Source organism: Choristoneura fumiferana, chromosome 12, assembly GCF_025370935.1.
Source record: "Choristoneura fumiferana chromosome 12, NRCan_CFum_1, whole genome shotgun sequence".
NCBI classification, from domain to species: Eukaryota; Metazoa; Arthropoda; class Insecta; order Lepidoptera; family Tortricidae; genus Choristoneura; species Choristoneura fumiferana.
This window is the reverse complement of record NC_133483.1, coordinates 4,105,573-4,132,127: the sequence shown is the minus strand read 5'-3', so window position 1 is coordinate 4,132,127 and position 26,555 is coordinate 4,105,573. Positions and strand designations below refer to the sequence as shown.

Below are 26,555 nucleotides of genomic sequence, written 5' to 3'. Positions count from 1 at the left end.
GCATCACAGGTATCTTATATTTATTAATGAGAAACAGGCCTTAAGTGAGCAGAAATCGATTTGTAAGATACACTGTTACTCAGTTTGTTAACTTTGTTCGTTACTTGAAGCTAAATAAGGATGATACTATCATGAACATTGGCATAATCATGTAAATAATTTTTACTTGACAAACAAAAATACGTTTAAGAATTCTTTGAAAGCAGAAAAATTAGCTAAGTAAGTAACTAACTAACTTTTTTACACCAAATACTTAAATTAATTCTATTCTATTCTAACTCAGGAACAGTTAATTCTATTCTAGTTCAGGAAGAGTAAAAATTATAAAGTTAGATTATCGTAGTATCGTTTTAATTTACTTAATCGGGCTCCAAGGCGTTTTCTCAGTTCATTACACGGCGGAGAATCTCTTGGCAACACATGCAATGAGTAGACAAAAGTCTCACCGCTCCAGTCTTTGGCAGGCTGTAACTATGCGGTGGTCAAGAGTGTGAACTCATCATCGACATCATTAGCCGAAAGACGTCCATAAACAAAGACCCCCCCCCCCCCCTCTTAGAATGCCACTATGAAAGAGAACTCGATAACTGCTTCCACTAGCAACGCAACACTCGCAACATCGTCAGTCCCGTCAGTGTCGTGCGGTCCCTTTGACACTTATGCTATTTAATACGAGAGCGAGAGGGACAGTACGATACGAACTTCGAGTTTCGTAGTAGCCCTGCTGACAACGCCTCGCCTTTTGGTTCTTGGTCACTGTTCTAGAATTTTTCTCCACCAACAGTAATTGCGTCGAGCGATGTACCCCGCCCATTGCCACTTCCACTTGCATCTATGATCTAAAACCAATTAACCTTGCTATCCGCACTGCGTGGTTGTTTATAAATAAGCTTTTTATTAAAACGATGATGTCATCCTACTGCTTAGTTGGTTTTTGATTGGCGTTAGTTATAAAGCTCCAGAAATATACAGCTATTCTATTGCCAATTGAGTATATCATCACAATTACACAGTAGGCGGTTTCCGATGAGTGGCGTCTCCTGCATCTTTGGACTACACAACACTTATTAAGGGAGGGGTTTTTCTTTATACTCTTTTTCTACCATTTTTTATTTAGTGTTCAAATTTGCGATATTAGATAACAATAATAGTAATTTTTATTTGTATACTATAATTTAAGAGTCAACAACACAAAATATACATAGATCAAATAATAGAAAAATTAACCTAAACTTATAATATAACCTACAAACTAAGACCTAAACTACTTACAACCTAAAAACCACCATTCCGCGTCGTACCCGGCTCAAAGGTGCCCATAATGCCAGCCGCATTTCCCCGCTGTATGGCCAGCGCCACCTGCTGAACCAGGTACGACCCGGAGCGGGGGTCGCAACCCCTGTCCCGTAGCCTACGGCCCAGCTCCCACACCAAAGACTTCGCTTCAGCCCCCCAAGGACCAGCCGTCTCGACCGCAAAAGGCACGAAGTCATACGTTGGCTCCAAAGCTGAGTACTTGAGGTGCTTAGATCGCGCGGCATTCTCAGCCGCGGCTCCAGCTGACCTCGACGTACAACCCAAGTGAGATGGCGCGAAGGTACTCACGCACGTCGCATCCCACAAGAGGCAACGTCCCCTCTGCCAAGGAACCAACGTAAGCCCATCTGGCCTCTTGCCGTCACTACGACTCAACCCCGGAGGCTCCAACACACAGGGCACATTCGCTTGCACCATCGCTCGGCAATGAGGCCGTTGATGCAGTGATGCCGCGAGAAGCGGCCAGCACACCGCTGACAACTGAGGCCGTGGTGGCCATCCTCCTCCACCATCACCCCACACACACAACGGTGCCGCTCGCATACCTTGCACCCCAACCTCAGTGCTACGGCTATCCTCAAGGAATCATTATCCAGCAAGGTGCCAAGCTGAGGCGATGGTAAAGCATGCAGCCACGCCCCCGCTTCAGGACGAACAACCGCCTTAAGTCGTGCAACATCAGCGACCGAAGCACCACTCACCAACTCCCCACCAATTCGCTCGCACGCAATGTCGTCCCACTGCCTCTGTCTAGCACGATCCACCGGCCACCGATCACCGGCACCTGACAACGACCAAACTGCCAGAGCCTCCGGCACAAAGGGCAAAGGGACCCCACCGCCATTACACGGAAGTATGCGAGCAACAAGGTCCCCCACCCCATGAGCCGAAGCCAAAAACGCAATCAGGCCAACGTCGTGCACGCGCCGCACCCCAAACCACCACACCTCACAGGAAGGGCCGCCTGACACCATTGAGGATCATCTAGATGGACATTAATGACGCCTTCCAAAGCGCCCCTAATGGTATCGTCGAGCTGCTTAACCTCATCCTCAAACAGCCAAGTAGGAGCCGTTCTCAACAAATACACCATCCGAGGCATGGAAAAGCAATTCCTCAACAGAGTCAAAGCGACATGCGCAGATAACTGTGTAAGGTGCCTTTGGGCCAAAACTAGTGCCTGCCTCTTGGCTTCAAGGGCCGAAGTAACTCCTTCGGGAAAAATCGGCGCACCAAGCAAGTTCAACTCTGCCTTATTAAAAATCTTTATCCCCGGGATCAAAGATTGAAAGCTCTCCAGAGATCCCTCGCTCAACGCCCGCATGCGTACAGCTCACACTTACCCGAATTAATCTCCAACCCTATCTCCCTTAAAGCAGGCACAAGCTTCTCTAAGTCGGCCAACACCACCTCAGGATCCCGCCTATTGTGCCATCATCCAGGTACCAAACGTTCAATGGTGAGGCCAAATCTGTGACGATTCCGTGAATCGCGAGGCAAAACACCAACGGCCCCAACGGATCCCCCTGCTGCGCACCCACCTGCGAGGACACCAAACTACCGTTGAAATAAAGGTGACTTGTCTTGTGGTAGCATTGGTGCAGAAAGGGGTATAGTGAAGGGACTTTATTTAGTACTTCCTTCAATATTACATCCCTCTCAACACTGTTAAACGCATTTTTAATGTCAACCTTCACCACAACGGCACCGGCAGCCTCGCCTGTGAATACGAAGGATCGCGTGATAGTAATTTTTAGATAACTCTGTAGGAATCGAGTTGTTATTGGTGCTCGTATCTTGCACTTTTGTAGAATACGATACGAGATTATAACAATACGCTAATTTTAAAATGTACAGTGGGCCATTCCCTTATAAGTTGTACCCAAACTTTTTTTCTGGGATTTTTAAATTTTTATATTTTATAAATTTGTTTTTTTTTATTCCGTTCCGTTACTCTCATACAAGTGTATATGGGAAAGGTAACAGAATGGAATACAAAACTTTTGGACACTTTTTTTTCACCTATTAAAATCGACGAGTAGATATAACATAAAAATTTCAAAATCCCAGAAATAAAGTAAGGGTACAACTTTTAAGAGAATGGTTTATACTCACTCAACCCATCAACACAAAACCCAATTACATCAACCTTTTTTTTAACGTCTACCTAATTATTACTTTTTAACGCCAAAGTTATTAATAAAGAAATGATGGTGCCTAAAGTTATCAGTTAACTTTCAGAAATGTCATACGAATTTTGAATAAACTTGAAAATCTCATCTTCTATACTGAAGGCAGTTAAAACTCGACTCTGTTTTCATGCGACTCCAAACACATTTCATGTGAAGTTACTGAATATGATTACATCCGCCGAATCTCAACTTTCCGGGAACGTTTTCAGTTCGGTCCTTGACCCTCAAAGTTTCTTAAACTCCGGTACCTACCGCGTTAGCGATACTGGAAATATAATAAAGTTTGAGCAACGTTTTCTGATACGGCTTCTTAATTTTACTTTATGATACCTACTGTGGGTATTTTATTTAACACAATTCAATTATAGATTAAATAACGAATAAGTGTCTGATAACATTGTTTACGAAGATAAACCAGTCAATATCATCTTTTAAATTTGAGATTTTACTTGGTTACGTAAAAGCGGCGAATGTTCTGTGTGTAGCTCAAGGTTTTATCGAGTACCTAATTGAAGCAATTTTTTTTTTTATTCTACTGGATGGCAAACGAGCAAGTGGGTCTCCTGGTGGTAAGAGATCACCACCGCCCATAAACATCTGCAACACCAGGGGTATTGCAGATGCGTTGCCAACCTAGAGGCCTAAGATGGGATACCTCAAGTGCCAGTAATTTCACCGGCTGTCTTACTCTCCACGCCGAAACACAACAGTGCAAGCACTGCTGCTTCACGGCAGGATTAGCGAGCAAGACCTTGCACAAGGTCCTTCCACCTGAAAAATAACTTGATTGAAATATAAAATAAAATGGACGATTACATAAAAAAAACTCGCACACTCGCATAAAGACAAAGTAAATCAAATCCACAGCACTGAACAAAAAAATATAATTAGTATTCATCCATAATAAGATTCGTCAGGTACAAAACAAGAGTTCAAAGATAACAAAGTGCAATTTTTTATATCAAACTGACCAGTGGTAAGCCCGCCATCCCATGCCAAGTGTAAGATAAGACCGAAAATGTAGCTTACTCGGTAACAAACTATTTATTTTGGTGTTGACAACCCGAAATTGTTTTTATCCAAAAAAAACAGACGACAGCATATTCCATTCCTTAGCACTTCAATTTACAGTGAAGCGACTTATAGCACACTGGATATTTCCAATGATATAGTAAATATTTTATCGCATCTACCATTGCCATAAGATCAGCAAAGACCTTGAAACGTTCAGACGGAACGAGTCATACGCGATAAAATCTGATAGCAGTTACTTTATCCCAAAAAAGAACTTATAAGCACTAAATGATTTAAAGAAAGCCTCCTTAGTTTATATTTAGGGCACTAAAAGGGGTATATCTTTAAGCACAAACTCCGACATTATCGTCAACGCATAGACCCTTCCCTTAAGGTGAGCACTTTTATATGCCTATCAAACCTTACGAGCACAATAAAACACGATTGTTTTCCATTAACGTGGATGCCACTGGCCTTCTACGAATTGAAAAAAGAATACAGATTGCCAATTTGGACGTTTGGCTCTGCTTTTTGACCGTTTTGAGCTCTCATTGAGAATCTATTGAAGAATATTGAAAAAAATCAACGCCAAAAAAATGCCATTGTACTTTATGACTAGCCAATAGACCCTCTATTGTAAGTTTTTGACACAAAAAATGTCTCATACACTTTCAAGTTAAAGTCTCGATTACAATAAGTCCGCCTTTGTACTTAACACTTTACTTTTATTTATGTAACCTTTTTGTTTTTCCTTTTTGTACAATAAAGAGTATAAACAAACAAACAATGAAAGGATTGGGTAGTTTCTTGGGTGAAAAAAAATTCAATTTAATCCAACAGTATTACAGAAAAAATTGAACACGTATTTTTTTCGTTTGTCAATCAAACAATAATGAAGTAAATAAAAATACAAAGATGAAGCGCATCAAAGTTCAGCATGGGGGAGTCCGTGAAGTCGCGCTGCGCTAAAAAGTGTCACTCGGCGTGTCTCACACGGAACTGGTTACATTTTTAGGGTTCCGTAGTCAACTAGAAACCGTTATAGTTTCGCCATGTCTGTCTGTCTGTCCGCGGGTAAGCTCAGAGACCGTTAGTACTAGAAAGCTGTAATTTGACATGAGTATACATATCAGTCACGCCGACAAAGTGGTACAAGGTACAATAAAAAAAAGTAAAATAATTTTTTTTTAGGGACCATAGACGTAAAGTGGGGGTGATTTTTTTTTCTCGACTAGCCCTATATTGTGGGGTATCATTAGATAGGCCTTTTAAAACCATTGGGGGGTTGCTAAGACAATTTTTCTATTCAGTGATCTTATTGCGAAATATTCAACTTTAAAGTGCAAATTTTCATTGAAATCGAGCGTCCCTCCCCCTCTAAAATCTAAACTGTTAGGCGGAAAAAATTTGAAAAAATTCGGGATGGTAGTAAACATATAAAATTTACAAGAAAAATTATAGCGGCAGCAGCCTAAAATATACCTAAACTTGATTGATTCAGTACATAATACGAAATTTTTTGGGACACTATAGCCCCTTGGCTGTGCTTCTAGTAGGTAACAGTAACTCATATTGGCAATAATTCTTGTATTTGATACGGAAATGCTAAGGGCTCTATAAAAAAGTTAATACATATCCGCTAAGTAGGCCAATAGCATGTTGAGTACGCAAATACTTTGTATTTACATCTAAACAGCAGTGAGACCTTCGTCAATGCGTCCGTCCATCTGTCAGGTTGAACAAATAAATGCTATCAACGCAGGGAGCTAGCGACAACCAGGAAACCCCTGTACTTTAATTAAAAGTAAATCTTTTTTATTTGCGTAAGTAAATTTTAGCCAAGTAAATGAGGTTATTTTGGATTCCCTTTTTTAAAAGGATTAGTAAGAAAAAATGAGTTTTACGGCTTGCTCCGTATCCGTAACAAAGCAAGGTACTGATTGACATTATGCTTAGTGCCTAGGATTAGCGAGATAATTTTCCAGATTAAGTACTACTTGTGTTCTAGAACACTAAGCTTTTACACATAACTTTGGTGTGTCTTGTTACGTAATACTTCCTACACGAAATTGGCGTAGAATTGTATTTTATTCTTTTATTTTTTAAAGTTAAGTCATATAATTGGACACTTGTAATAAAATTTCGGCCGAACATGAAAAAAAAATTAATGACCCGCACAATTAAATGTGTAGCGTAATAGATCATTATCATTCATGAAGAGTACTTTGTAGTATAATTCAAAAGTTTTCCATAATCGTTTTTACATATTCATCGAAATGTCAGGGTGCGTTTCAGACGCGATGTCTGAGGGAATTTGAATAACAAATGGGTGACATCTGCATGTTTCTAGCGGGGATTTCACGGTTCCCCTCAAATCCTGCCGTTGAAAACAATGCCACCAACATCTGAAGGCTCAGTTGTGAAGCTCATTTCGCGAAAAATAAGGCTTAATCCACTTATGTTTATACCCTATTGACAACTTAGACATCATAAATGTGTAAATCCGACAATCAATGGCTTTAATTATAATAACTCTGTTTAATAGTGAGGTTTACCAATAGGCAAACATTTTTCGTGTCAATACACTCGCAACTTACGTCACCGGTCGCCAAGCGAACGTCTCTTGAATAACAATGACTTCGGTTTCCTAGGTAGAATGATAATTAAATTTTCCACATTCACAACCCAATACCATAACGAAACAATTTCGGTAAGTCCATTGGTCGGTATTCAAAATTCGTCTATCTATATTTTAAAGGCGGTTATGGATACTGACTCGCGGCCGGCAATTCTCTAGATGCCTATGAATTTTCACCGCTTCGTAATAGGTACATTCTAAGAACGTAAGAAATCCGTTGGGCCGATAAAATAGAGGTAACACTGCTAACAACCTCGAGGAAACATTTCTCATTCAAATTGCGTTTGCGTTGCTTTTGAAGATATTTTCATTTTAAGGTTTGTTTGGCAAGAGGTTCATTTTGTTGTGTGGTTTGCGAGACGGCGTTTGTCGCAAGAGGTTTGCGTCGCCATTTGCGACATTACGCCTCTGATGAGACGGCAAATTGCTCATTATTTGCTGCGACACTTGCAAAATTAACTGTTTAAGAATGTGATGCCGCGGTTCATAAGCCATTTGACAACTAAAGGCGTGTCTATTTTTAATATTATTTCCATTCCTTGTTTACTGTTCTGGTATTTGTTGTTCAAGAACATGACGCGGTATATTTGACTCCCATTTACAGTTTAGCCATACATATTCGAATATCTTTTCTTTCAAAGTCGTTGTTTATTGTTGTTTTTAAAGCAATCTTTTTTTTTACTGAGAGTAGGTACCTTTTATTGACTGTTCTTAAGTTGTCATCTGAACCACAAATTCGTACCTCAAGTAAATCCGATAAGTAGAGAAGAATGAAATTCAACTTACAAGATTTAAACACCATTTACTTTCAAACTAAAACTAAAACATACAAGCATTGCAAGAGAAATAAAGCCTAAAAATCTGGGGAGCCTACAAACGCCGTATTTTAAATTCCCTTTCTGAGCAGCCAGAGTTCTGTATGTCCCTTCTTATCCACGGAGTGGTGTGACGTCACAATGACCCGAGCGCTCGTCCTGAGACGTTAATTGCACGACACCAACCGAAGCTCGGTGCCAACGTCTATGGATATAGCTAGTTACACCTCATTACACTCTGACAAGGCACCAATTAAAAATACTGTGGAACTTTATTTCTACAAAATGTATAACGGTTTTTTGCCCGATTGGCAGCTTGCAAGGAAATAAATTTAAAATATTAACTATGAGGTAAAATATTATTGATCCGTTTTTTAAATTCCGTTTTTAAGATCTAAGTTGACAAAAATGGAAACCAGTTGACAAATATGATCCATTTGTCCGTCCGTCCATCTGTCTGTGTGTCAAGACCCGTTTTCTCAGGATCAGATTTATTACCTACCCCTTGGAGCAGTAAAAAATCAAATCAAGCTCTTAAGATTCAAGATCAAACTTCTATGTCAACGTAATCTCTAAAGATACAGTTATTAAAAAGGGGTTTACATACAAATTCCTGGGGAATTAAAACCTATAGAGTAGGTACTTCTGGTCCTAGAAACTTGAAATTTTTGGTTTAGTATGAAGGTAGCTCTTAAAGTACAACGAAGAAGAAAACATTTTGGCGGTTGAGGCATGAGATTTAGCACGGGTGTTTTTCATACAACGTAAATCGATGTAATTTGGTTTGTAAATTCCCAACTGCCAGATTTTATAGTCATGAGTGAAGCCACGGTTAAAGACTAGTGTTGCAAATAAAATGCTAAAAACAAACTTCACGCTGTACAAACATGCTAACGCTGAGTAAATTGCAGACGCTATAGGAATTTCCTTCTAATGAGTGCTAAACAAATTGCAAAGCGGTCCAATATGTACTGAACTCGACAGCCGCAACCCGCAACCAACAACAGATATGCAACGTATAAAACGATTCGATACGCGCCTAAGAAACTCGCTTCTCTGTAAAACTAAATAGAATCTTAAAACAAGCTCGAATAAAATCTAAAATCGCCTAGTAAATAATATAGAGAAGAGAGACGCAACAGATCCCTGCGAATATGTTCGCAGGCTCACTCGGAGTTACTAACGCTCGCAATTCATTTTGTGAACTGAATATATTACTTTGCAGCTCAAGATAAGGAACCTTTTGGCGCAATGAATAAGGATGAATATCAGATTGAGAAGAATCCGTAGAAATAAAGGGGAATCCATCTGGTGATACCAGGCAATAGTAACTTCTATATCAATACTGATGCGGTCTAAAATGAAAGATGTTTTTTTACAAATCCCAAAATTGTGATCATATGGCAACGCAGGATGTAAATATATTCGGTTTATTGAAATCTTACACTGTCATAAGAAGTCGTAAATTGATCTCTGAGAATTTGAGAACATATATTTTGTTACTTTCTAATTCCCCTTCAATATTTATTTATTTCTTATTCTTATTCAACTTCTAGAACGATGACGAACAATAGATATGTATAAGTATAATTTTAGTACTCATTATTTATTTTTATTTATTTATCCTACTTCACTTAGTGGAAGATGTTGACGCATCTTCCGATCTCAAGGTTACACCGTAGGGCTAACTGAAAAATCCATGCACACACACACACACACACGGACATCACTTATTTTCTACTTACCTACCTACAAAAAAGACTTAAATGTGTATTGTGTTACTTTTACTACTACTACGTGATAAGTTTTTAGATTTAAGATTTCTTATGTTATGTAATGAACCTGGCTGACACACTGGACACCTCTGGATTCCTACAAGAACCTGTCACCCAAGCAAAGGAAGAGCGGGACGTCCTAACACAGGCACGGTGTAGGTAAGCCTAAAGAGAGGTCCCGGAAACTGTCATTTATAAACCTACTTACAAAAGGAAATAAAATATTTTATTTATTTATTTATTTAATGTATTGAACAAATTCATGTCCAATTAATTAAGCAATAGGTATTTTGTTTTCCGTAACCTCCCTCCAAAGAGAAAGCACCCAATTAAGTATGGTAATGGGCTTTTCAATTCCTCAACATATTAATGATTTGTCAGTTACTCTATTATATGCACTAAATTTTCGCTATTGTTTTTCCTCTATTTTTGGTTTTAATGTCTTTGTCTATTAGTAGGTAGGTAATTAATTTAATTCTGCGGACACTAGATATCCACAGACACCTTACAAAGTACGGAAACTTGGCCTGAATCCGATTCGCATCGGGTGTTTTTTTTTCACTATACCTCTACTTAGTACAGTGTATTAAATAGTTAGTACATAGTTTGTGTATTATTGTTATATACGAGTAAATAGTCTTGAGATGGTCTTCAGTGGCTTATTTAATGTAAATTAGTTAGGTACAGTCTTTTAGAGTTAATATTAATACGACCGGCTAGGTCAGAGGCCGGAGGCCAAGGGCAGTGTTGCCAACACATAATAATAACTTTTTTTTAATTACGTTCCAATACAGTTTGTACATTTATTACATTTAACTTTGATTTTCTTAATAAATTGTGTTCATGCAAATTTTAGTTCCCTGAATAAAATTGTCCTATATTGCTTTTTCGTTCTTGAGCTGTCTGTGACATAAAGGTTGGCCGTGCCTACCAATACGTGTTTTATGCACCTACCCATAACCATTACAGCAAAATTGATTTCAATTTTATGGTTTCTACTCCCCTGAATCCAATCATTGTTATCGCTTTTGTGTGCCATTAAAATATAATGAATCCAGCCAATTTAGAAGTGGACCTGTGTGAAATTTAGTTTTAATTACTGTGATAAGAGACCTCTTGTGTGCGAGTTCAACTGTCCGTTGTTACTTTTAAGTACCGACGCAGTTTTCTTTTGATATTTTTGCTCACAAAAGTAAAGATCACTTGAGTGAGACGATAATTCGAGTGTAAGGGTCTACAAGGCCGTCGAGTGACAGCTTCAACGCTTGCGCACGCGCCTTATTCGCGTCGTAGGTCAGGACCTGGAATTTAGGCTCAAACTTGACTTTGGTCTGTGAAGGGCTAATAAATTTGGGGTAAAAAAGCGCCACATGAGTTTTGACGTGGCGTAAGTAAGAATTTATATTGTTTACCAAGAACGGAGTTCAGGAAAGTTCAATCATACAAAACGAAACGACTAAGTGGGAAAAGCTCCATTACAAAAAGAAAATTACACACACATACTCGTACACGGGCAACAACCAGTAAAAATATATATATTAGTACAACACAACACAAAGGAAATAGTATGTGTTATATTATAAAGGTTAGTTACTTTAGTACCTAATAGGAACAGCTCATCAGTTGTAACACGACTGCCGAGATTTATTTTTGTATTCAAATACGACTATAACAGCTGGACGATGTAGATAAAGAAACCATTTTTCGTGATCACCTCGGAGATATGTACATTTCCAGGACCGTTGATATTTAATCTATCCCTGATTCTTAAGTGAAATAGACGCCAACCTGGGGCGGCGGGAATTCTCAATTTTAGTTATTGTTATTGACAAGCTTTCATTTTGTTAACACCTTTAAATGACTACAGGAATCGCAAGAGTTTTGGGTCCTGAACATGGGAAAATATTTATTATAATTTATTTACCCATGTTTAAAAAAATACAAAAAATTTAAAAAATATATCTGAATGTGCCAAAACTACCACAGAATAGATATGTTTCCTTTGCCTTTTTCAACAGAAAAAGGAGCTGTCATAATTTTGACAACGTCTACGTCAGATTTACGTGATTTTTTTTAATAGACTAGACAAAGGTAGTGGATCTATTGTGTGGTAGTTTTGGAGTTATGCCCTTTTAGAATAAGCGCATCTTAAAAAATATGTAATAAATTAATAAATAATTGTAGCGAAATTTTAAAAATATCAGCGTCTTTCTCTTTCCAAACAGAATACAGAGAACGAATTGAATTATAGTCTTAGAAATATGAAATCTTGTCAATTGTAAACTTTTAAAAGATGCGAATATTATAAGCAGTAACACGTGCTGTTGGCTTTTATTTTTATGTATGTCGTGTCACTAAAGTGATAATAAAAGTTATTACCTACATAATTTTAGATTTATCCTTTGTAAGTATTAAAAGCATAAAAATGTTCCTTAGCACCGTAACTTTAAGAAACAAGTGATGATTGAGAACAGATAAAAATAAAAAGACATTTTATCCATTTTGGTGTAAGCGAAAGATTGTAGTGATTCCATTACAACTAATAATGTAATTCCTTTTAAAACTAAGAACTTATTTAGTACTAAACCACAAACAAATGAAAGGATAATAAGTTTTAATAATGTACTTAGACAAACAAATTACACTTAGTCAAAATCATTTCTTTATTCATACAAGCTATTGGCAGTATAATTTTTGTATTTTAAGCCAGAGAACTTAATTTCAAGCGAATCTGAGTTCCGAATTTTTCTTAATAAAATTATTAAGAAAAATTCGTAACAAAATGGACACATCCATACAATATTTTGGGGACACATCTGGAGACCCTGTTATTACAGCACGGAATCATGGTCTGAGTCTACCTTCCAATTTGGTTGAAATCGGAGAGATAAACTTCGGGTAGTTACAACGGTAGATAGAAATGCCCATATGCCTATTCAATTTTGATCATATCTCTTAGGATAGTTTTTAATAATAATTCAACTATATGTTGCAATGTCCCGAATTAGCTATATAACATTTTGTACATGTATAATAAAACGTCTGGTCGTCTGCATCGCAATATGTTGATATGTGTCGTGTGGTATATTTCGCACAGGCTGACGCTTCGCCGGCTCGCTTCGAGGCCTTCATGGAGACTTGCCAGTTGCAATCTTGATACAGCCTCTGTGTCTAGGACCAAGTGAGAAGAAAAGTATGGGTTTGTATAACTTTGTATTCCTTAAAAGCTTACGAACCATTTGGAGATACTCGTACCTTAAAGACACTTGTTGTTTTTTACATGGACTGTATGAATTTAATTTTGATATTTTTTATTATTTACTAGCTTTTGCCCGCGGCTCCGCCCGCGTGGTATTTGGTTATCGCGCGCTGTTCCCTCGGGAACTGTGCATTTTTCCGGGATAAAAAGTAGCCTATGCCACTCTCGTACGTTAGTACTATTATATATTCTGTGCTCTCTGGCCCATAAACTATCTCTATGCCAAAAATCACGTCGATCCGTCGCTCCGTTACGGCTTGAAAGACGGACAAACACACAAACATACAAACACACTTTCGCATTTATAATATTAGTATAGTATGGATTTTCGATAAATTGTTTTTAATTTTGTATATGTATTTTGTACGACAACTTCACGTGTGATGTAAACATCATCATGAAGTTATTTCAATGGTGAATATTTGTTTAATATTATTTAACAGCGTTTCTAGACTACCAAGATTGTTTTCTATTTTTTTTACGCAGTCTCCACATTTTTTTTACTTCGTTATTTCTTTTTAATGAAAGTTACCTTAAATGAAATTGTAGCTTAGGTAAGAGTAAAATACAGAATACTAATGCTAACTTAAGATCGATTTGTTTCACGAACAATCTTACAGCAGTAAACCATAATGTGCTTTTATTTATATAAAATGTTGATTTATGTCTCAATTTAGTGCAAATATTAGCTTGTCTTTAGTGCGAGGCGTATGAACCCGGATCCTTATGTTTTTGTGAAAAAACAGCTCAATATAAATCAAACGTCAAACCAGCCACAGTAATATTTTTACGCGAGAAACGCACTTTTTTATTGTGTTTCTTTCTTTGTATTTTCACCACTGTACGGCCAATATGGCTGAAGGTATAATTTATCACAATATCTATATTTGACTTACGCTACGCTTTTACTTATCTAATAGAAATGGGCTTCAATTAGTTTGTTAGGCTCATGCGTACTATCAAAGCCGAAACAATATGTAGGTATTGTAGGGGACTTATACACAACTGAATATCACGTATTCATCCAATCTGTTATAATAGCGGAACGATATTATGTTAGATTGAACAACAAATATGGTATACCGGTTGACAGGAATAGGGCGGATGTGGCAACCGCACGCTTCTCTGATCACTGAATCGATGCACTAAGTCACTTGTTCAGTTATTTTTCATGTGTTCTAACCAATTTTGTTAGTTCACGCTGTCATTTGTTTTCTGGAATTTTCATTTTAAGTGAGTATTTTACTTTTTTTTCTGAATTAGATAATTTTGATATCTTACTCAAAATCATTAGCACTATCGATTTGAAGCCAGTTTTGGAATATTTTTTATACAGTTTATATGGGTCGTTACAAAATTGACACGGAAAATTGTATGGAAAATTTGGAGGACCCTCTTCGACGTATGGAAATAGGCCGACACCTAAATGTGATCACTGAGTGTTTCCGCTGCATCCAAAATAATTTTATTCTGCTTCCACTTTAGCCTCTAGCTGGTGACTTATGTCGAATATCAATTTTCATATTGCATACCTGTTTTCATGTGTAAAGAAAATACAAACTGAAATATAAAACCAGAAAAATAAGACCAGCACCTGGACCTGGGTTCGATTCCCAGCGCTGGTCTTATTTTCTGGTTTTTCTGTGCATCTATATTTCAGTTTGTATTTTCGATATAGGTTTTACGGGATGACCGTAAAAGTAACAAAAAATTTGAATTGAAATAAAAAATACAAAAAGTTTCCAAAAAACCAATCTTGTTTTCATGTGGTCATTGAAAAGTCATTAATTTTTACCCGACTGCCCGAAGGAGGGTTATGTTTTTCGAGCGTATGTATGTATGTATGTGGGTATATGTCCATTTCTTTGGTCCTCGCTGCAGCCTAAACGGCTGGACGGATTGTAACATATGAGGTATCATTGGATTCGTCATAACTGTCGGAGTGACATAGGGTACATAATATTTCAATATGGCGTCTGCGAAAAAAAATAGCGCGAAGGAATAAAAAAATATATTTTGTATTGTAATAATATGGGAATTAAATGAAAGCTAATAATTAGCACATTCTAAATATATATGGGTTATAATACTTTTAATCTACTATTTTCACAGAAATATCAAAAAAGTATAAAATAAAAAACATTAAATTTAAAAAATCAAAAACCTTAAAAACTGAAAGAAAGAAAATAATTCGTGGTCTAGAACTCTGTCAAGAAGCTCATTTAAGGTTCAACAGTCGGGACCCATTCAAATCGTAACCAGCTCAAAAAATCTTGGTAATGGGTCCCGACTGTTGAACCTTAAATGAGCTTCTTGACAGAGTTCTAGACCACTAGACTTATTTTCATCCTTTTAGTTTTAAAAGCATTCGGGTTTTTAGATTTTTTTTATACCAGACAATATCCTGGTGGCATACAAACAAAACTCTAAGTGTACCGTTAGGGCTGAAAAAATCATCATTTATCAATACTGGGTACCATCAATATTTCTGAGTTGTTTACAATCTTAACGGAGAACCGAAAAGTTCTCGATGGAGACCGCGGATCAGCAAGCGCAGCGTAGGAAGTACACCAACGTAATGGACGAAGACCTGGTTACTGGTGACCTGGTGGATGCAGGCCGCTTCCAATCGAAGCAGCTGGAGTTCTATGGAGGAGGCTTATGTCCAGCAGTGGACGTCCTACGGCTGATATGATGATGATGATAACCATCAATATTTCTGAGTTAATTACAATCTTCGCTATTCCCATCTGGAAATTCATTTATCAATTTCCCCACTCTCCTTGGATACCTGAGTTTAATTAAATTAGTAAGAAGATTAAGTTTCTGCATAATAAGGCTTTCAGCCTACAGCGACGAGGGCTCATTTTTCTCTAGAAATTTATTTTACAAAAGATGAAATAATAAAGGTTTAGTCAAGTACAAATTATGTAATCACTGAATTGTAACAATTTCTACCAATCAATCAGGAGATTGATTATCGGCTTCTGGCGCTTGACAAATTCGAATAAAATCGTCATCATCAGCAACATCATATCAGCCGTAAAACATCCACTGGCTAGGCAAGGCTCCCCCCATAATACCTACAGTTGTTATGGTTTGAAGCGGCCTCATGAGGGGCGGGGACCGGGGGTTGCCAATACTTGCCACGCTTGGCAAGTGGCTTGGCGAGCGCAGTATAGGATGTAGGATTTACCTAGAAAACGCTGCTATCACAAACAAAATAAAGAAATGAAAATACCTAACATTGAAATTTCAGTTTACGTACAATGCAATTTCTTCAAAATAATTTACACTTACAAGCAAATATTAAGAAATATATACGTGTGTGGATGTGGAACGTTATGTGTGCTTTGCTTCTCAATGAGGCATTCCCAGACAGTTTGAGTGTTCCATGTTCATGTTCATTCTTAGGTTCTCGAGACTTGGCTTGAATATTATGATCTAACTATGAATGAAGTAGGGCGTAGGTGGGCCGAAAATATTAACCCCACCCACAATTCCATCACATGATCAAGAATATATCCCGTTTTACACTTGTGTGCATAACTTACGTATAAATTGTAAAGTTTTTACAGAAATAAATAACTATAACATACGTAATAGTGTCTTTTTATTCTTTATTTTCTTACTACTTATTAATCATCCAATCAGTTCGAGAACAGTTCTACTTTAATTTACAAGTGCATTTTAGAAAAATTATGTAAATAAGTATAGCTTTAAATTTGACGACCGGATGGCTTAGTGGTTAGAGAACCTGGCTACGAAGCTTGAGGTCCCGGTTTGAATCCCGGCCGGGCCAGATATTTGTATGAATAATACGAATGTTTGTTCTCGGGTCTTGGATGTTTAATATGTATTTAAGTATGTATTTATCTATATAAGTATGTTTATTCGTTGCCTAGTGTCCATAGTACAAGCTTTGCTTAGTTTGGACTAGGTCAATTGGTGTCAATGTCGTGTAGCAGGATTCAAAAACATGCGAGTAGATTCGTCGCGCTATGATCGTCGTTGGCGTCGGCTTCACAAGTGTTTATTCGCTGTAGCAATTTAGTCGACAATTTGTATCCATTAACGAAGTGAGCAAAGGCTCAATAGGTACTCGTAACTAGGATTTAACGTCTTAGTTTCTACTGGAGTGGAACTTAGGCTCCCTACTGGAATGTTTCGAGAAAATTCCGGGACAAATTCCCAAGAAAAGTTTGCCGCGCATCCCCTAAATGGGGTATCGATTACGTTAGATATCTTACACGAAGTTAGTCGATACAGGTCGGTGTTTTAGAATTAGTCAGATGAGGTGATAACTTAATGTTAATAGATAGGGCGAACGGTAGCTTATCGATGATACCTACTTGGTAATTCGGTGATACCGCGTTATAATCTTACGCTGAGCTTACAACTGTGAAATGCAAGCAATTAAATCGCTGCCAATCCACTTGCAAGCATCAAAACTGATAACTGTCATTGATTTTATGGCTTGCATTTCCTCATAGTGAGGTCTGTGTAAGATAATAAAGTAATATCACCGAATTACGAACTATCACTAAGCCAAAGTTTGTCCTTCTCTTCAGGAATAGAAAAGCTGAAAAGTATAAAAGCTGAGAGAAATACTTAGAAACCGAATCCACACCACTTGATATTTATCTGATACTTGAGTTTACCCGCGGCTTCGCGCGCGTGAATCATTAGATACAGCAGTTGAATTGGAATTCCGGGATTTTACAAAATTACCGTGGGAATTGCCGAAAATTACGTCGTGGTTTTCATTGACATTGTATTAAAAGCCACTATGCAAAATTTTGTGACTAAGCCCAACGGTTGATATTTCGAGATTTAAACCCTATCTCGTGGGAATATCGGGATAAAAAGTAGCCTATATGTTATTCCAGATGTCCAGCTATCTACGTACCAAATTTCATCCAAATACGTCCAGCCGTTTTAGTGTGAAGGAGTAACAAACATACATACACACACACGCACAAACTCTCGCATTTATAATAGGTACTAGCTTTTGCCCGCGGCTCCGCCCGCGTGGTATTCGGTTATCGCGCGCTGTTCCCTCGGGAACTGTGCATTTTCCGGGATAAAATGTAGCCTATGTCACTCTCGGGCCCATAAGCTATCTCTATGCCAAAAATCACGTCGATCATACATACACACTTTCGCATTTTTAATATTAGTATGGGTTAGTAGGATCTATACGTGTATCATTGCTGATTTTGCATATAATTGCTGACAATAAGCAAAAGAGGCTAAACTAGTTGATAATAAAAGTTGTTTCATCCGTAAGACGCCATGAGGCTCGTGACAAGATGACCATGGAGTTGAGATGATGTCGTTAGAACACGCAGAGTGATATCATCGTCGCAGCATTAAGCAATAGCATCATCAATATATGCGTTCACATGTGTAAAATTCCTGGCATAATTATATAAAAATGTAGACTTATTTTATATCGTATGTGGCTCTTTCGGCAACCTCGCCGTTGTTTCCGTGTGCCTATCTAATTCGACTTGATACGTTTTACTTTGTATTGACCTCATCTCATACATTAGTCTCATCTATGTGACGAGCTATCATCCTCTTTTGGTCAGTCTGCCGTCTGCCTGTAATTCGAAAGCTATAACTGAGTTGACAATTTACAGACGTTCATTTCTATAAACGAGTAACGTGACTCACTGATTGACTGGCAGACAATTTACAGCGTAAACAAACGGAGATAGAGTTTTGAAATTTGGCAGACACATGTCTTGACTATCATTGAGATGCAGTATGAGGGAATCGAAATTCCCGCAGGTTAAAAAACTAACTTATTTTATACTCTTCCACGGGATTGAAGCCACGGACACGAACTAATTTTCCATAATTACGAAAAGCATGCTGAGACTTGAAGTAAACTCGCTCATACTATGCCACAGTATTTAAGCAAACTAAAATAAAAAGCATATTAAAATCCAATCTCAAGATCGTTTATACCTGCTGAGCTGGCAACGTTGCATTTTTGTTAGTTTTTCTCGATTATTCCATAAAAATTGACTGAAAATTAATAATGTGGTCTGGCCGAACTGTTCTTAATATATAAGTTACTTAATGTGTTTACTCCAACAATTATTCGTGATAAACTTTTATATTCTTTAAAAACGAACAAATGTTTATTAACGGTTTTTAAAGAAAATAAAAGTCTATCTCGCATACTTATTAGAGTAGACACATTAACTTATATATTAGGAACAGTTCTATCAGACCACATTTTTCATTTTCTTTCGATTTTTATGGAATAATCGAGAAAAACTAACAAAAATGCAACGTTGCCAGCTCAGCAGGTATAAACGCTCTTAAATGTAATTTATGTATTACGGCGTGGAGACTGTTTGATAACCTTTACTCTTTACCTTACCCCTTACCCTTAGCTCTTACTTCTTTTATGATTTACCTGTAACAAATGTATCTAGTGTAAATAACCGTCAATCATTAAAAACTTTTACATAAAATTACGAAGATACAACACAATATCCAATTCCCATAAGTTAATGGTGTAAAAATATCGTAACATGGCTACGTAACCATTCTCATGGCCTCGTGCGTTCGGTTTCACGATCACGAGCGAGGCTATCCTTTGTTTAAAAGGCATGACGAATGTGTCGGACTAGCAGACCTACTTAACAAATATTGGTTCCAACTGAATCGCCTTATTACGTAAAAGCCATACTTCCCTACATTATTAAATATACTTTTAAAATCATCATCCCAGCCTATATATAGACCTCCTCTCAGAATGAGAAAGCTTGGGTCGTAGTTCCCACCCGGGCCCATTACGGATTGGGAACTTCACACACTTGCAGGTTTGTGCAGGTTTCCTCACGATGTTTTCCTTCACCGTAAAGCTCATGGTAAATTTCAAATGTAATTCCGCAGATGAATTTCGAAAAACTCAGAGGTGCGAGCCGGGTTTTGAACCCACGATCCTCTGCTTGAGAGGCCATAGGTCACACCACTCGGCCACCACGGCCTATACTTTAGTATAATGTAGGTAACAGCGGAGCGTGCAAAAATATCTGACACGTCATAATTGGCCCTAGAAATAGTCGTATCAGATATTTATGTACGCTTGTTGTGTCAGATATTGGTGCTGGTAACTGTACTAATACGATATAAAATAAATAAATAAATAAATATCACGGGAATTCTTATGTCCACGGGAAGTACTCTATATAGGTTTTGATTCCCACGCTTTTTGTATTACAATAAATTTCCAAAAAGTAATATTTTTAATAAGATGAATTTTTAAAGTTATTTGTAATGGTTGCGACTGTGAGAGATTACAGCCCTTAGTGGTTTTATACAAGTTTTAGCTTGATACCTCTACGAGTTTCTGAGAATAGATTCTTCATAGACAAATAGATGGAAAACGAAGTTATCCTTTATTATGTTCCTCTTTTCATTTTGAGGTACGGACCCCTATAATGTTTCCCAAGTGACATCAAACTCTTGCGAGTGGGCGTGTGGATTGGTCCTAGAATATCCCAGTAAAAATATTTATTTTCGCAACTGGCTACTGAAGTAGTTGTAGTGTTAGGTATAGGATCCACTCTAGTTAATCTTGTGTTAGGATAAATTTACGAGCGAAACTCGCACGGGTCATATTCTTGCATTTTATATTTATTCTCGTGTTAGCTAGATACCGCGCGCGCGATAGTGCGTGGCCTAGTGGTTAGAGAACCTGAGACAGTGGTCAAAGTTCACTAAAGCAGGTAGAGCAATTCAAATATCTGGGAAGCATGATAACATCAAAGTGCCACCTTGACAGCGAAGTCAACTGCAGAGTGGGAGCAGCTGCAGCAGCTTTTGGCAAACTTCGCTCCAGGGTGTTTCGTTCACATGACATAAAACTCTCCACCAAGATAGCTGTGTACATGGCGATAATTCTGCCAAATCTTCTCTATGCCTCCGAGACGTGGTGCCTGTATCGTAAGCATATCCGCCTGTTAGATGGGTTCCATCTGAGATGCCTCCGAGACATTATGGGTATCAAGTGGTCCGATCGCGTTAGGAACACGGAGATCCTAAAGCGTGCTGGTGTCTCGGGATGGAGGCTTATTTGATGCGGCGGCAGTTGCGATGGTGTGGGCACGTCTTTCGTATGCCAGACGAGAGAGTCGCAAAGCGCATCTTTTATTCTGAACTGCAAGATGGCAAGCGGAACAAGGCGGTCAAATGTTGCGGTACAAGGATGTGCTAAAGCGACATATGAAGAGAGTCGACATAGACCCGTCACATTGGGAGAATTTGGCAGGGAATCGCTCTCAGTGGAGGCGAGCCGTGCATGTAAGGGTGAGCGAGTTTGAGGCAAGGCGACGGAGCGAGCTCGATGCGAAGCGAGACGAGCTTAAGGCCAGACCACCTGCGGCCATATTCTACAATTACGTCGGAGGGGTGCTGACGTGCAGTGACTGCAGTCGCACATTCACTGCCAAGATCGGATACGTCAGTCACCTGAGAGCACACCAGCGCCGCTCTCAGCAGTAGGAAGTAGTCACTGTAGCCGAATACGGCCGGGAGAGATTATTAGAGAACCTGACTACGAAGCTTGAGGTCCCGAGTTCGATTCCCGTGTCGGGGCAGATATTTGTATGAAAAATACGAATGTTTGGTCTCGGGTCTTGGGTGTTTAATATGTATGTATCTATATCTATATACTTATATTTATCCATTGCTTATTATCCATAACACAAGCTTTGCTAAGCTTACTTTGGGACTAGGTCAATTGGTGTGAATTGTCCCGTGATATTTATTTATTTATTAATAAAAAGATTAAACATCACTAATTAGCGAAATATTACCTTGTTTTTCATAGAAATGTAATAAAACACGAACTTATTTTTGGCTGCTTTTAAATGTGAATGGAACCATCAGTGCAGGAGGTCAATTTGCGCTAAGACGGTTATAAATATATATCCATCCTCTAGCTAGAGTGTTTACCCAAACAGAAAAATCAGTATTTAATCTACAAGCAACATGTTGAATTTGCACGCCCACAGGCACGCAATTACAGGTGGTAGGACCTTGTGCAAGGTCCGCCCGGATTGCTACCAGCATCTTGCTCGCTAATCCTGCCGTGAATCAGCAGTGCTTACACTGTTGTGTTTCGGCGTGGAGAGTAAGACAGCCGGTGAAATTACTGGCACTTGAGGTTTCCCATCTTAGGCCTCTATGTTGGCAACGCATCTTCACTACCCCTGGTGTTGCAGATATTTATGGGCGGTGGTGATCTCTTACCATCAGGAGATCCACTTACTCGTTTCCAATCCAGTAGAATAAAAAAAAATATGAGTACTTTCTCTCGCACGGGTGCTGATTGTAGATCACTGGCTTTTATACTTTGCATAAACTGTGATCAATTATGACAAAGGCTTTAGATACGATCACGCAGTCACAAGTTTCGTAATCTCTAAAAAACTTACCTACTTGATCGTGAGATGACACGATTGAACAAAAAAGATAAAACCGTCAATCGATATCATCGACTTGACATGTTGACAGATGCCACGCAAATGATAGCCGGATAAATTCACACCTTTGGGTGCCTTGATAACATGAGAGCGTGCTTGATAATAATGTTTGCATAGTATATATGTACATATAATAAGAGTTGATTGCCTAAAAGGAACCAGATATTTATGACAGTCTTAAAAAATTTGCACAACAGTGGGCTTTTATATTCGCGCATTTTTAATTCACAAGTTTATTTTTAGTCACCATCTTAATTTCGATTAATGCGATTCGGTGTTGATGTTTCATTGAATTATGATTATTTAGAATTTTTGGTTCACCGTAATTCAACCACGTACACTATAGTAACACTATTTTTTCCAAGATGACCATCATAAAGGTTCAGTGCTACTAATTTTCAACTAACGAATGCAACCAAAATGACAAGAACGTCGCGGCTTAGAAGAAGAACCCTTCCCCATTAACGATATTACAGATTAATAGAAATTTGGAAAGTGACACAAACCACCGTGTTTCACAAAAAACTATGTAAAAAATTTTTAAACAAAAAATGGAACCGACTTCAAAAACCTTGAAAATAATTTTCTACTACTTTGAAGAGGGTGCCTCAGCACAAGCCAGCACGAGTGGAACTATAGTCGTCTACGTCGCCTACATACTATATAATGGGCTTCAATCACTCCTGCTGGCTCATCCTAAGGCACCGACTTCAAACTAGTAGAAAATTATTTTCAAGGTTTTCGAAGTCGGTTCCATTTTTTGTTAAAATCTTCTTTTTTTTCATAGTTTTTAGTGATTTGTAGCCAAAGTGCATCTCATAACGATTCCATTAAGCTCAAACACGGCATAGTTATATCATTTTATAACCGAGTACCGGTATCTACGGCCTTCTTTATCAGGGTCCAGTTCATCAAATGATACTTTTTGAATGCAAATACTTGACTTTATGTTAAAAATGCCAAAATCGCTGTAGGTGTGCTTTAAAAATTCGAGGGTTGCCCTCGTTTTTTCCATCATCAGATCCTGACTTGGTGTCAATGGGACCACCTCGGAAGTTATGTCCTTTAGAACTAAAAAAGGATTTTGAAATTCGGCCCACAATTGGCGGAGTTATCTCGAAACAAACATACAAGAAAAAAAACACTCGAATTAAGAACCTGCTTTTTTGAAGTCGTTTAATAAAAGAATGTGTATATTCACACTAGTACTGAAGTAATTTGTAGTTATAACTGGCTTGTTGGTTCTTAACAACCTTTGTCAAGAAATAAGCTGAGACTTCCTTTGTTAATGTCTAGGGTAGCTTTTTAATGACCTGTGCATACTCAGATACATAGGTATAATTTATCTATCTTAGCTATAATCTTACCTGTTTTATCTTGCCCTATATATACGTCCAAAAGCACATAATAAATTTGAAATGTAATTTTGCACATAAGTAAATTCCCCAAAACATAGAAGTATGAACCCGGTCCTCGAACCTAAGGACATATGCTTTAGAGACCACTACTTTAGTAAAAACTTCGGGCAGAAAATACCGTTCAATATAATTTCTTAACTGTGGAGTAATCGATTTTTGGAGAGCTTCCAAATTTTTTCTAACAATATTCCTGCGGCTGGCTCTAGTTATCACTGAACGAAATTTGATTCCGAGAAGAAAATGAATTCTAATTATAGATTAGGTCTCCAATGTAGCGACATGGATGTTTGTTTTCTCAGTCTCCAGCTGTCTCTGAGATATTAAATCTTTTGACGAGTCGCCTCCCTTGAGACGACGGCAGATTAAAGTAACATGTATTATAAAGAATTTGAGATTTTCATTTATAATTAATAGCCTTCCCGGGACTTAATCATGAATAAAATTAAAAAATATTATAATTAGCTCGATGTTCCGTTAACAATACAGCGGTGACACGCAAGCAGCGGTAATTATGGCAACATTGAAGTCGTGATAAAAAAAAACCTGGGTAGTTTATTAATTATAGCACAGTACGCTCCTCTATTAAAAGAACCAACCTTACCAAACTATCTAACTAGTATACATATCTATTAAAGTCAACGATACTAGATTAATATTAATCTACTCTACTCGAGTAGAGTGATCCTGCCTTAGAGTTGCCTATTTTTTTTTAACACCACAATAGTAAACAATACGCAATCAGGTAAGTAGAAGAGAAAATTACAAGGTAAGCAGCCTTATCGCTTCCAGAGGGATTTCTACCTGGATTTTGTATTGTTTACTATGTGTGTAAAATTCACACGCCTTTAACAGCTGAATGTATTAAGGGACTGTTATCTACTATAAGACCTTAAATGTATACAGTCTGGTATACATACATACCATAAGTTCTTATAAGCCGTGGTGGCCTAGTGGTTTGACCTATCGCCTCTCAAGAAGAGGGTCGTGGGTTCAAACCCCGGCTCGCACCTCTGAGTTTTTTGAAATTCATGTGCGGAATTATATTTGAAATTTACCACGAGCTTTGCGGTGAAGGAAAACATCGTGAGGAAGCCTGCACTGACCTGCGAAGCAATTCAATGGTGCGTGTGATGTTCCCAATCCGCACTGGGCCCGCGTGGGAACTATGGTCCAATCCCTCTTGTTCTCAGAGGAGGCCTGTGCCCAGCAGTGGGACGTATATAAGCTGGGATGGAAGGTATATGTTTTTGTGAATAAATGAAATGAAAAAATGTGGTTAACAATAAAGTCATGGTATATTGTATTGTAGTCCACTCGTGTCGGAAACATCACAGAGATTAAAGTAACCTTTACATTTAGAAGTTGCCTTTTTTCTAGAACCATCGTATTGCTTTATTGGTATTACTTATCGCTCACGTTCAGTGAGTTAATATTCAAGCTAGTAGTCGGCAACCGAAGGTCGTCACTATATAATACGTCACGTTACGCCCGTCATTTTCGGACATTAACCGATACGCTCTGTGATTCACTTGCGGGCCGAGCTCCCCCTTCAAACGACAATTCTTTGTACTCACATCAGGTCTCAGTATTTACGATGCGTTGAAAAGTTCACTACTAATCTAGAGAGTGTCGTACGTTCTCATTCGGTTTCACCAATTCACCATTATTTATTGTTATTAAACACGTTTTCAGCGGAAAGTTTTAGAAAAAAAAACTAGAGGTTATTTGACAAACTTTAAACAACGGTTGATTTATCAGAGAAATCCTAAAATTTAAGGCCAACATCAAGAAAGGAGCACTGTTTACTTTTCGCATTCCAATCCGCTTTGATCATTCTGCCGGCAAATAATCCAATTTGACGGACAACGGTTTCATTAATTTTAGCATTAAGAAAACGTATAAAAAGCCGACTAATTTTGATTTAAAGTGATTAAAACATTACGTTATCAACACTTCGACCAAATAAGAAATCAATTTTTTCGCCGGATCGACTAACAACCCCGTTTTTCTAGAGTTTTTTGCAAGCGCTGAAACCAACTCTTAAAAGCGTTTTAAGCTGATCGTTAAGGCAATATAAAACGGAAGATTCATCCAGTGATCCCAATAAGCTGTTAAGTACCGTCTAACTAGACGAGAGGCGAAGTATCAGCTAGTTGCTAACTAATTTACGCCAGCCCTCACGGCGGGACAGGCGCGAACCCGTGATCGCTGCGAGTACGCGTTCGCTCAATTATAACTTTGGCCCCGCATTACATTTACACCCTCATTATTAGTAAAGACTTTAATCAGAACCCCAAATTAAGTGGAACAACCGCTTATTTTATAACCGGTGCTCCTTAAAAGCTTTACGCATCATTTAACTCGATACTGTTGTGGCGTCTACGTTTTCATAGTTCTGAGTATTAATAACGAATGTAATGTTACTTGTTAGATCCATTTTCACATCACGTACGTGTTTCTTTTTCCCCGCAATGATTCACGAATGTGTGATTTATCGATGGATGTCCAAACCTCCTGTATATCCGTAATAATCCATCATATTGTGAGCTCGTGTAACACAAATAACGGATGAAGATGTTAAAGAAACGTACCGAAGTTATTTAGTGATAATTACCGTG

The 26,555-nt window shown here is 38.1% G+C and overlaps 1 protein-coding gene and 1 pseudogene across 2 annotated transcripts in view; both read right to left on the bottom strand.

The window, feature by feature from the left end:
* The window catches only part of heph (polypyrimidine tract-binding protein 1 heph), a 458,299-nt gene that overhangs the window by 416,982 nt on the left and 14,762 nt on the right, over window positions 1–26,555 (bottom strand). The gene's annotated exons all lie outside the window — the stretch shown is intronic.
* LOC141433660 (uncharacterized) lies at window positions 1,180–4,498 on the bottom strand (annotated as a pseudogene).